This window comes from Spermophilus citellus, assembly GCF_964194105.1.
Source record: "Spermophilus citellus genome assembly, chromosome: 11".
NCBI lineage: Eukaryota > Metazoa > Chordata > Mammalia > Rodentia > Sciuridae > Spermophilus > Spermophilus citellus.
This window is the reverse complement of record NC_138192.1, coordinates 114358662-114372414: the sequence shown is the minus strand read 5'-3', so window position 1 is coordinate 114372414 and position 13753 is coordinate 114358662. Positions and strand designations below refer to the sequence as shown.

Below are 13753 nucleotides of genomic sequence, written 5' to 3'. Positions count from 1 at the left end.
TCTGTAAGAAGAAATTATAATATTTTATTACACACAGGACTGGGTAAATAATTGAAGGCATTGTAACAAGAAAGAAAACCTTAGATACGCAATTCACAGAGTCTCCTTCTCATGTGGGATTGAAGCTGTGCTAAATAAAATCACTATACTCTCTTCAGATACTGATGAGGATATGGAGGATGCATTTAGCATAAAATACAATAATTATACTAAAGTAGGAGGGATGTCTCCACTGACTTCCTTTTGAGCTTTAAAACATTTGAAATGAGAGTATAGGAATTTGGCTGTATAAGTTGTTCTTTAGCTTCCTGTAAGTTGTTGGTACTAGAGTAGTCCACTGTGGAGAAAGAAAGAAATGACATGTAGCGATAGGTGAATAGGGAAAGACACAGCCTCATCCCAAAAATCTTTATAGGAAGCTCTTAGATATACTTTTCTTGCTTATTTGCTTTTTCTGCATGTCATCTCCTTGGTCAATAATCTCTTGGTCAACTCTAGAACAACTCTGTTCTATCCATGAATTCTAGGTGGCCTCGTATTTTCCCAGTCCTCTATCTTAGATGGACGAGTCACTGAGGCCTGACTTCAGGATATTCTTTTTCCTGATTTCAGAGTTGGACACAGCACCTGAACTAGACCAAACAAAATCCTCCTTGAAAATTGTACCAGAGCTATTAGAAAGACATTTCCTTCTCACTGTAGTCCCTGGATGGTAGGATATAAAACTGATAGTGGTCACCTTCACCATAAAGTAGGTGAGGTTGGGTAGCATGTGTAAGAATAAAAGGGACAGAGAGGAAAGCAGTACCAAAGTGTGGAAGAAATGAGCAGAACCATTAAGATCTTTTTACACTTCTGGATCTAGCCATGTCTAACATTATGCCTCCCATTGTATTTTCAGTTGTGTGATCCAATAATTTTCCTTTGGATCTTGTTAGCATGGGGTTAAGTTTTGTCATTTGCACAGAGATGACTGCTTAGCCAGATAGTGTATGGGTTAATAGAAGGATAGTCATTGAAGTCATACTTATTTGAACTCTGCCTCTCAGAATTCATGAAGTTCTACCCTGGGATCTTCTTCTGAAGTGAGGTAGGGTGTTGTTATATCGTGCCTGGTTTTCTCAGAGAGGTCAACCTAACCCTACCTGTGCTAGCATAGTTTTAAAAGTTTAACATGCTTATATGTGTATGTGCACCCCACATTAGGAATATGTGATGAAGATTTTAGTATTGTATTTAGTATTTATTTGTCTCCCTCCCACTGAAAGATATTATTTTTTCCTCCCTGATCCATTGACACAGCCTTGACCAGGTGATTTTCTTTGGCCAAAGAGACATGAATGAAAGTGATAATCTCCTTGTATAAACAGGATTTGCATGAGCTATCATGTTGTTCTGCTATTGTTGTTTTACCCCCCTCTGCTAAGAAAAATGGATGTCCCAGATAGAAACTGCTTCTTCAGCTTAGATCTTAGAGTGAATAAATTATGAGAAATAGAGCCACCATCAACTTACATCTGATAAATAATGTGAGCAGGATATTTGAACTCTTCTTCAGTCCAAGTTTAATACTTTTTGTAAGCCCCTGAGATAAGTAGTTTTGTTTGTTGCAGCAACAAAGCCTAAGAAACACTGACTGATATATTTAAACATACCAACATTCAAAATTAGGAAAAAATTATTAAAATTGATGATTCACAGTAGCAATAGATGTCTCCTTTAAATGAAAATTTTCTCTGATGCATTTATAATATTTAATTTTCCAGAAATGTTAATTTACACATGATAAATGAAGACATTCATTGTAAAATGCTCTTGAATCCTGAGTGTTTTAGTATCCCATTTTTTGCTTTGATTGTAGTCTCTGGGCTCTGGTTGTTCTGCATGTCTCACAAATACAGTAGTCTGGGTGGACTGGACTGTTGATTTGGTGGATCTCTGATGCATTGTTGTTCTAAGTTGACAGCCCCTCAGCTGTTCTGTCAGCCACAAGAGAAGGCCCTTGTCACAGTAGCTCCTCCTTTGTAATAACCTCATGTGGTCAAGGTCGATGGACTGTACAGTTCTTTTAACAGCTGTTTCTTATCGTCACCCATCACACCCTGAGTGCTGTGTAGCCCCGACACCAACCCTGATCTCTAAGGATGGATATCACATCCTGCTTCTGAGGGGTTCAGTGGGTCACCCTGCATCACATTGTGCTTTCTTGATGCACCATACACAGAAAATTGCTTTCGACTTCTCTCCTCTTTGATTTGTTCACTGTGTTTCATTTTTTTATGTCAGCTGTCATCATGCTCACTTTTATCCCTCTGCTATTACATTCCTGAGCTTCTACAGTATTTTGAGTCATGCTACTTTCCCTTTCATATCTTTGGCATAAAAATGCATCCAATAAACACACAATTGGGCACAGTGGTGCATACCTATTGTAATCATTAATTTGAATAGCCAATTTGACTGGATTAAGAGATACCAAGGATTAAGAGGGTTATGGGTGTGTCAATAAGGGTGCGTCTATGAATGATTGGCATGTGGGATAGCCAACTGAAATGGAGACCCTCCCTAATTGTGGGCAACATCGACCAATAGCTTGATGGCTTGGATGGAATAAAAGTTGGAGGAACAAGGAAGCAGCCGCAGATGCATGGCTTGATTCTACTTGAATGGCTCCTTGATTGCTGCTGTGATCATCTGAAGATCTCAGACTCTCACTTCTTCACTCTTCCAAAGTGGATTCCTCTGGAAGCCTTTGTTCTCTGACTGGGGTAGCGCTGTTGATCCCTTTTGCTCTGGGGCTTCAGTCTCTTGGACTGTGAAGCTACTGGTTCTTCCAGCCCTCCAGCCTGCAGATGGCCATTGTGGACTATCCAGCTTCTGGTCAGGTAAGCCAACCTAGTAAGTTGCCCTTTTATAATTGCTTCCTGTTGATTCTGTTCCTCTAGAGAACCCTGATACACCTATAATCCCTGTAACTCAGGAGGCTGAGGCAGGAGGCTCCCAAATTTGAGGCTAACCTCAGGGATTTAGATCCTGTCTCAAAATTTTTTAAAAAATGAAAAGAACTAGAGATATAGCTCAGTGGTAAAGGGCATCTAGATTCAATCCCTAATACAAAGGAAGTAAAAACAAACAAACAAACAAAAACCCTACAATAATGCCTATATTTTCATTTGATTTCCACAAATTTCATCTCTCTCATAATTGGGATAGAACCTGAGAGTGAAGTTGGAGTGGTAGGAGGGAAAGAGAATAATAATAACTGTAATAACTGAAAAGTAGATTTTTTTTCATATTCGACACATATAGAAATAAAACTCAGGAGGTTAAGTAACTCGACTGATGGTATAGGTGGTAAGCAGTGGAACAGGGATTTGGACATATCCCCATTTGGCTTCAATGTGTTTCATCTTCTTCTATGTGAGATTTTTTTTTCTTAGAATTTGGTGATAAAGGACTCAGGGCATGAAGGGGTATCTATGATTTGGGGCAAGTTACTTAACCTTCCTAGGGAAGAAGTTGAACAAACTTTAACCTATCACAATATTCTATGAATCTAAAATGCCCCAAAGCCTGTGTATTCACTCCATTAGAGAAAAGCAAGAGATATTTCTTCAATTCATTGTTCTTTTCCTACCAACTCTTTGGCTCTGGGATTCATGCTCGTGTTCCTTGGTGAAATTTAATCCAGTACTTCTGCTCTGCATTTTACATATTCCCATGATGACAGAATAATACATCCAACACAACCCCTCACTTTACATAGTTTCTCCCCCTTATTGTGTTTTTCCTTCCACAAGTAGCACATTCAAGAAAATCTCTCTCTAACCCATTGCTGTTTCATTTTCCATGTGTTTCAGGAAAAGTTACCCATCTATTTTTTTAACTGAGGGAAAATCCTGATAACAGACAATTTGCCATGCTAACTATTTAAAAATGTCCAACCTAGTGGCTTTTAGTATATTCACAGGCTCATGCCTCCATCAGCACTAGAACATTGGAGAACATTTGCCTCACACCAAGGCAGCCCCCCATCCATGAAACAGTCATTATTATTCCCCCTCTCTCCCAGGTCCTGGTATCCACTCACCTGTATTCCATCTCTATAGATTTACCTCTTATGGAAATTTCATAGAAATAGCATCACACCCTCTGTGGGCTTTTGTGATGGCTCTCTCCCTTGGTGTGATGATAAGGATTCACCTTATTGCAGCTGTAGGCTTGCTTTTTAAACTTTACAGTCTATTATGATTGATTCATAATTGCTGGCCCCCATTTCCTATGTCCACAGGTGACTTGACCCCTGTGTGGCAATCCCGGGCCTGGCCATTCTCTCCTGCAGGAGCCTCTTTCCTTCCTGGGCATCACGTGGTGCACCTGAGGTTTTTCTTTTGTAAATTCTGCTGACTCACTTTTCTCCTGGCACTCACACAGTGATATTTTCAGGGTTCTACTGGGGCTCATTTCCCTTTATATTCTCTTTTTTGGTCCTTTACCTCCTTCCAAAGTTTCAGTTGCCACACTTTAATCATTCCCAGAAGCGGTTACTTTTTTAGTTACATGATTAGCCCTGCTCCCTCATCCAAGTCCCCTGTCACATCCCTGAACCCTTTGGACTTGGTTCTTCTCTCCCTTCCTCATTTTTGTAGTTTAATGTAGCTCCTAACAATCATGCTCCTGGGACGTGATTCAGACGATTAAAGTCAAAAGATAAATATACAGCCTACATTGGACCAGCCAGAAACCTTCCCTAGAAGCTTGTTAATTGGGACGAGAGAGAGAGAGAGAGAGAGAGAGAGAGAGAGAGAGAGAATTTTTAATATTTATTTTCTAGTTCTCGGCGGACACAACATCTTTGTTGGTATGTGGTGCTGAGGATCGAACCCGGGCCGCACGCATGCCAGGCGAGCGCGCTGCCGCTTGAGCCACATCCCCAGCCCGATTTAATCTCTCTTTCATGTGTCTAGTTTTTAAGAAAATGAGGCTAGTAGCTATCACAAGTCATGTTTTTACCATGAGGTCCAAGAAACCAAGAAGGGCAGATTACATAATGGAGGAAGTTCTGTCAAGCCTGGGTCTCGGTGTTTTTGGAGCTTGGCTGCATTCCTGCTCTTGGTATACAACCAGTCCTTTCCAAAGTACATCATCAGCCATCAACTCAGGCTGGCTCTTACAAAAGACCATGAGTGAAGGGGACGCACCACCTCTGGGCATGGACGTTTAAGAGCAGGTGCGCACTCTTCATACATTCTCTTCCCTGTCAAGACCTGGGCACGGCCAAGGTGACTTTGAGAACATGGGAAAAGATGAGAAGACCAGGAGATTGCATGGAGCAGACCACCCCCAATCCCAACACAGACTGAGCAAGAACAGACTCATGGTGTGAAGCCTCTGAGATTTGGAAAGTTTAGCTAAAACGATACTAGAAATGCTATTTGCCCAGACTAGTGCGTTATCTCAGGATCACCTCAAATTTAGCATGTCTAACACTACATCCATCATCTTCCCTTTCTTTCTGGTATCTTAGTAAATGAGTGCAAAGTCTATTAAGTCAGAAATCTCCGTGTTATAACTGACGGTTCTTTTTTCTATGATTTCTATCATTTCCATATATGCCTGTTCACCAACCATATTGATCTGATATTTAAAATCTCTCATCTCTGTCTTTTTCTTGTCTATTCCACTGTCAATACCTTCTTCTAGTCCTTGGCATTTCTTATTGGGTTACTGTAATCCCTTCATAACTTAGTCTTTCTATCTTTAGGTAATATCACTTCAAATCATTCTTTTCTCTTCTGCTATAATAATATTTTAGCACAAAATTTATGTTCTGGTTCTCACAATCTTTTAATGACACCTTAACATTTTATAGATAAAAGCCATGAAATTCCATTTGCCTGCTGCACCCCCCTTCTGACTTGTCAGTTAGAATTATTTCTTTGAGCACCAGTTGATGTGACAATGACCCACTACTGTAGCCAAAGCCAAGGGACAAGGGCCTGAATGAAAAGCAGCCCTCTGAGTAGAAGTGGTACTAGTCCTCCAGCTCTGCCTAAAAGTTTTTCCATATTGCCCTGTGACATCTTGACCTGATCAGATTCCCTACCCTAGGAAGTATCCATGAGAGCAATCAGAGAGACATAAATAGTATCAGCATCACAGAAGAGATTTCTAGTGCAGTCTACTGACTGAAGTCACTGGTGAGCAAAAGCTATGATGCTTTAGATACTGTGGTGAGCAGAATCCATGAGGTGCAGAGGAGAAGAAAGAAGTGGTGAGGCAGAAGATGTAAGTTCAGGCCCATTAAGACTAAGACCTGGAGGAGTAAAATCTAAAGTCCCCGAGTCCCTGCCGTAGGAGTCACCAACAGCCATTTGGGAGGAGATGCATTTTCCTGAGGTAGCCAGAATATCAATAAACCTGGAGCAGTTGTTGCGGGCTGATCAATAGTCTACTTTTCTGTGCCACCTGACTCTTGGGCTTATGAGATGTTGTGTGTGTTTCTTCACTCCTGCACCTAATCTAATAAAGCACCTTCTCTTCAATTATGCCGAATGTTGCAGCTTGGTTGCTTATAACCAGCAGCCTCCTGGTCCCCCAGGCATGGTGACTTGCCCTCTGCCTTTTCTCCAGCTCCTCTCTGAGGACCTCCATTCATACAAGGTGCTTCAATTCCGCAGGACTGTGTAGCGCTCTGAATGCTCTGTGTTCCTACCAACTGTTTCCTTTGCATATGCGGCTCCTTGTTTCATAGAAGGGCCCTTCATCATTGTCTCATTTCTATTTATTCTTCAAAACACAGCCCAGGTGCAAACCTCTCTTCTGTGCCTTGCATGACCTCTTATTCTCTGTGCGTGTTTTGGATTATACATTGCTCCTCTGTGCTCCCATGGTTCATTGGGCATGCTATTGTCTGATTGCTAATTTATCACACTATGATAATCATCTCCTCCTCTCTTTTTCTTCTCCTGTACTTGTGAGCCTGCTTAAGGCAGTAGTTATATTTTGCTTACATCCGTAACCCCAGCCACTGGACAGAGCCTGGCTCACAGTAGGTGCCTGCAGAAGGATGACTGAATACTTTCAGTTTTTTAAGCCAATGCTTATTGATTGGCAATGAATATAATATTGAGATTACTTAATCTGTTAATTTACTAGAATCACCATAACAGTGATACAGACCGGTTGGCTTTACCAACCAAATTTTGTTTTCTTGCAATTCTGAAGCTACAAGTCTGAGATCAAGGTGTCAGCAAGGTTGGCTTCTTTTGAGACCTCTCTCCTTGCCTGGGTCCTGTGTCTTCACACACTCTTCCCTTTGTGTATGTTTGTATCCAAATCTCACCTAATAAGGACACTAGTCAGATTAGGATTTACCCTAATAACCTCACTTAGCTTAATTAGCTTTACAAACTATTTCTGCATACAGTCATATCCTCAGGAACTGGGGTTCAACGTATGGGAAGACATGATGGTGCCCACATGCTGAATTACCATATCTAGTTATCTTTTCCCTAGAAGCTCTGGGCTTTGCTTTGCGTTCAGGTAGAAAACAGACTTGAGAGATAAGTAAGGGCAGCTTACAGGAGATCCAGTGAGAGTCTAAAGGAGTTGCATGTGACAGCAAGGGAAATGTTAAATGAAATAAATCTCAAAGGACTGGCTGGCTGATTCCAGGGGCAGTATTCTCCCGTACATTGGGATCTCCTCCAGGCTTCCAGCATGTGTGGGCTGCAGGGCTCTGAGTCCTGGTCGCCCCTTCCATGGTTCATCCCTGTACCTTGGCGCAGAGATAAGTAATTACCAATGCTGTAAGGTGCTGTTCTGGAAGCTCTGGGAAGCTGCCAGATGAACAAGACAGTCTTCTTGGGGCACAGAAAGAATTAGAAGCAAACGGCTACCTGTTTCAGATCCATTTCCCTCCCTCTCCTGGTCTCCTAAGATTTCTTGTAAGAACACGCTATTACAAATAGTGCTAACTCCTGTGCAATTGTGCTGAGTGATAACTCGGGGACTCGAGGGCTGCAGGCTCTACGTCCTGTTCTCTATTGATTCACTGTGTGCTCCTCACTAAGCCACTTAACCTTTCTATGGCTCAGGGTCTTCTCTGAAAAAAAATGACGGTGTCTGTGACATTCCTCATCAGGCTTTGTGATAAACAAGCAATTAAAAGGGCTCTGGGTATATAATTACAGCTTCATATAGCTATGGCTATTTTCTGTTCACACACACACACATGAGTCTATACACTTATATGATAGAGGAAGGGGGGAAAAGCCTACTGTTTTCCCAGATGAAATAATGAAATAAGAAATACATCACTTAGGGGCCAGGGTCCAATTTATTGTGCTTTCAGTAATTTATTTCCATGAATAAACTCATCCAAACTACATTATATTTTTAATGCCTAGTCATGATACTAAAATTTCTTTGTATTTATTTCTTTGCAATTCACGTATTCACTCATTTTGGACTATCAACTCAACTGGGCACTAGAGAAGATAACTTGATTGTCTTCAAAAATCCCCCAGAGTAAAGAGGAGAGTTCCAGTCCCAAACTCTGAGTGCAGGTAGGAAGTCTCCTACTACATTTTGCAGTAGGCATCTCCCTGCTCCCCTGCGTGATAGGCACTGAGCTATATCTCTATGTCCAATCTAGTGGGGAGATACTTTTTGTTATCTTCATTATTTAGAAGAGGTAATAGAAACTCAGAGAGGTTAAGTAACTTGCCTAAGGTCACAATGAATGGCAGAGCTAGATATCAAATCCAGGCTTGTCACTTTGCCACTGCACAGTATTTCTTTTCCATCAACTTGCCTTTAAGATACAGACTTCTATAGGGAAAAGGAAAAAAAAAAGTTTGTTCTTCACATCTCAGCTTCCAACAGTTCTTTAGTAATTTTCATTAGGATATATCTGCATGCTAGAAAAATATAGATGAGCCAGAAAAAGGTGTTGTTTAAAAGCTCATTGGTGTGGTGTGTTTGACATCCACACTACCCCCATGCCAAGAATTTGTGAGACTCTGTAGCTTGTGAAGATAGAATTCAATTATGAAAAATACAACACAAATGTTAGCACGTTGCTTTGCTCTTTACCACATTTTGCACATTTTGTAAATCCCTTGCAGAGGGACTTTAAAATAAGCATGTTAAAAAAAATCAAATTTTTGAACTTCAAAATTTCCATGATTTTTGTCTCTCGTTCTATCTTAAGAAGAAACCCACAAGTTCAGACCTTTTCTCACTAAGCTGTTTCCAGGAGCCCCTCTTCCATTGTTCTCTGTGTGAACTCAACTTCTCCCCCTGGCTGGGCTGCTGGCTGGGTGATGTCTGCCACTGTTAGACTGGTAGGGCTGTGGGTGAGTATGAGAGGGAACCACATACGGTTAGCATTTGAAGGCTCTGAGGGAATCCCAAGTTCAAAGCCCTTTGTTTTGAGGTACAGTGCTATGACCTAGGGTCGTTAAGTGAGGTGCCAACACCCAAAACTTATGGCAAATCCTGGGGAAGAATTCAGACTCCCTGACTTCTCACCATCTGGATTGAAAAGTTCTACTCCCAGATTCATGTCTGCCCAGAACCTAAGAATGTCACCTTCTTTGACAATAATGTCTTTGCAGATATAATTAGTAAAGACGAGGCCATAATGGGAAAGGGTGACCCTAACTCCATGACTGGTGTCCTTATGAGAAGAGGAAAGAAGACACAGGTACACAGGGGAGAAGGCCATGTGAAGAGGGAGGCAGAGGCTGGAGTGGTGCTTCTGTACCTGGGAACACCAAAGATGACCAGAAACCACCAGAAGCTGGACTAGGAAGGAAGGCTTCTTCCTGAAGGTCTCTGGACACCTGGACTTCAGACTTCCAGCTTCCAAAACTGGAAGAGAATAAATTTCTGTTTTAAGCCACTCAAGTTTGTGGCACTTCTATAAGGCAACCCCGGGGAAGCAAGTTAGTCCCTTGAGCTTAGCCACAGCTCCTCTTCTGCACCCTGTTACTAGATAAAAAGTCTAATGTTCCTCCATTGCCAGTGGGTGAAGAGTCCCATTCTCAAACGTGAAGGGCAGCATTTGAATCTATAAACTCAATAGCTGGCTCTCTCACTTTCACCTGACAAACCCGCTTATTGTTGTTTTTGTTCCAATTAGCTGCAAGTCACCTTAAATCTCATCACAGGAAGCATCAGTCTATTTAAATTCAATGTAAATGTATTGCTGCTTGTTTTTATACCCGACAAGAGACAGGGATAGGACATGGAGAAATTACTCCCTAGGTGTTGTGGGTCTTGAAATCTAGACGTGATAAAAGAGAACAAATTGTTGGAGGTTAGAGGGAGAGAGAGATTGATATTCTGGGCATCAAATCCCTAAATAAAGAATTGACTGGCACATTATAATGTTCAAAATCCCTTCCTTCCCTCCCTTCTTTCCTCTCTTCCTTCCTTTCTTTCTTTGCCAGATATGTTATTCTGATCTTTGTCATATAAATGAAGTTGAAAACCTAACAGAAAAACTCAAATAGTTGCACCATTAACTCAGATTACTGTATTTCAGTTTATCAAAGTCTAAATTCATCTCCTGCTGCCCATTCATTTGTTTTCTTGGAAATTGTAGCAGTTATTCTTATTTTGCACTCAATCTCCATCCAGACAGGGGTTGAGGGCTCAGCCTTGGTGCCTGGACATGACATTTTATGCTGAAGCTCTTGGGTCTGTTTACACGACACATAAACACTCAGTCAGAACTTCACATTTCAAGCCCCCTTATTCCTGTAATGGGGATGCTGAAAGAGGGAGAGTGTATTGATTTCAAGCTGCTGCTCAGGTATTGCTGTTTGTGATCAAAGGAGGGAGACAGGGAGGGGTGGGTGCTTTGCTGTCAGGAGTGGCTGAGAAAATGAACACTAGTACATTTGGTGCAAATGGTCTTTTGACACTTCTCCCCACCCCAGGAATGGATAGATGCTCAGACTCCAAGACAATAGGGATTAAGGAAAAATAACATAAAAAAAAAGAAAAGAAAGAAATCAAACTGGCTATCAAGTAGACTAAAATCAGTGATAAATGAACCTTTTGTATTTTTCTATCACCTTGTCACAATATGTAGACATAACTATTCTTATTTCTTTCTTCCTTTTGTCCGTGGGGGAACATAGTAAGAAAAAGACAAAGAAAGTCTCCAAGCTGGCACTGGGATGGGGGTAGGAGGTAGATCACAGGCAATGAGAAGGAGTTATGGGGTAGGAAGAAATGAGTAGTCTGTTTTAGAAAGAAATTGATTTATTTTACATATTCCTTAGAATTCTTTTTCTTTTGCTTTCAGTCATATTTTATTTTTCCTATTTATTAAATTACCTTCCTTATATTGAACATTTACTTATCTTGTTAACCAAGAACATTTTTAAAGATATATTAGGCACCAGTGTCTGGGAGGTGGTATCTTTTGCACAAACATGATAATGAGGCTCTGCGTTGATTTTATTTTCAAGAATCCAATAAAGTATTTGTGATGCTTTTCTAAGAAGGTAAAATTAAAGATAGCAATAGTGCACTGAGCATTTCAAACAGCTAGAAGAAATGACTTCAAAGGTCTTCGCCACGAAGAGATAATAAGTGTTTGAGGAAATAAAGATGTTTAACTTGATTGGAACATTGTATAATGTGTACCTGCTTTGAAGATTATGACACCCCGTTAATACACACAACATTTGTGTCTTTATATATTGATTGAAAACAATAACTTTTAAAATAAATTTTTAGTTGTAGATAGACACAATACCTTTATTTATTTATTTTTTATGTGGTGCAGAGGATTGAACCCAGTTCCTCACACGTGCGAGGCAAGCATTCTGCCACTGAGCCCGAAAAAATACTTTTTTTTTTTTTAAAGGAAAGGAACCTGGATAATACCAATGCTATCATATTACAAAATTAGAATTTAGTCCATATTTCAGTGTTTGTAATCAGGATTGTTAAACATTAGAACTGTAGTTTGTATACAATCTAAAGCCAGCACCTCAAGGCATGGCAGATATCATTATTTGTGTTGATTTTCAAATTACTAGTGTACCAGTTGCTATTGCCACACAGCAAACCACACCAAAGCTTGGTGGCTTAAAAAAGCCATGATTTATTACTTCTTATACTTCTGGGAGTGACCAGTTTTTCAGTGGCTCTCCCAAGCTCGCACACAAGCTTTCAGTCAGCTGTCAGCTCAGACATGCTGGAAGTTCTAAAATTAACCTCATTCACCAGTCTGCAATCCTGGCTAGATGTCAGCTAGGCCTTTATTTCTCCATGGTCTTTCATAATTCAAGGGTCCTTCCTGGACTTCCTTTGGTAATGGCAGAGGGTTGCAAGAGGGTGGCAACAGAGGCTGTCAGGCTCTGAAGATGCAGCCTCCGAAGTCTCACAACATCCCTCTCCTGCATTCTACTTGTCACGGAAATTCACAGGGTCACGTTGAGAAAAGAGGTAGACAGAAGAAGACAGGGGGTTGTTTTAGCAAATTCCTGTCATCATTTTCCAAGATGATTCCTTCCTTAGAAGTTGCATCCCTCCCTATTCCCTTTGTCTTACCACTTGGCTCCGTTCTCTGTATTTGGCTTTAGGTTATAATAGTCAACAAATCATCTCATCCCGTGGTGCCCAAGATTGCTATTTGTTCATTCTTTCTTTCTTCATCTGAAATAAATATCCTGCTTCTTGTAGCTTGGCTCAGGGACTCTGGAATAAGGCTTACTTTTCAGTAAGTATGCTCCTTTGCTGTTAGATGTGGTCAAGGGGCTAGTTTCTATCCAATGGGATACAATGGTGTACACTTTGAGGAAGGAAATGTGTCTCTTTTTGTTGCCCCCTCCTTCCTCAAGCATGGAGTATAGATGTAATGACTCATGATCCCGGGGCCATCTTGGATCAGGAAGTGACGCAGGAAAGGCAACAGCCTGGGTCCCTGACTCCAAGAAGTTCTACAGCAGCCCTGGGGCAATTTCTTCTAGATTTCTTGAATATGCATGAAATATACTTAATTGAACATGACTTGGGAATGGTTACAAAATTTACAGAGGAGCTCAAATGCTAAAATGTCCCCTTTAATTTTATAATTAGTCATTCTGAATGTAGTGCGACTATCATCAAGTAGTTGTTTGTTTCTCTTTAGACATCATTTAGGGATGGGAACTTAATTATCTTCTTGCTTAATTATCTTCTTTAACCATAACTTTACAAAATTGCCAACAACACCAATGACTTTTGGATTTTTCTAGTTTTGTTAATTCAAGTTATCTATCTCTTTTATTAACATACAAATCAGGAGCTAGTCATTACTTTTAAAAAATATTAAAACAAGAAAACTAATGCAATTTAATTAGATCTAATATTCTTACTAGTTGCTGTATTCTAGATTATAAAATAAATCATTTTAAGTACTGTAAATTCCTTGAGAAAGTGGACACTTTAACAGGCATTACATTTTGAATGTTCCTTTCTTCTTGATGGATACAAAAAGAGATGAAAAGTCAAAGTTTTTCTACCCAAAAGTCCAAAAATAAGTACAAACAGATAAAAATGGAAAATAATAAAGTAAAATATTATGCACTAATTAAGATTTGTAACACAACAAATGCAACAAGATAGGAAATTTGTATGGATAATACAGTATCATCACTGAACTATGAATATATCTGTAAGAGATAATAGAAAGGGGAATTTGTCCCATCAGTTATAAATGACATGATATCATGATAACAAAATT

At 40.2% G+C, this 13753-nt stretch overlaps 1 protein-coding gene across 1 annotated transcript in view; it reads right to left on the bottom strand.

Moving 5' to 3' along the window:
* The window catches only part of VWC2L (von Willebrand factor C domain containing 2 like), a gene marked incomplete at its 3' end in the record, with an annotated part of 144913 nt that overhangs the window by 69728 nt on the left and 61432 nt on the right, over positions 1–13753 (bottom strand). The window lies entirely within an intron of this gene.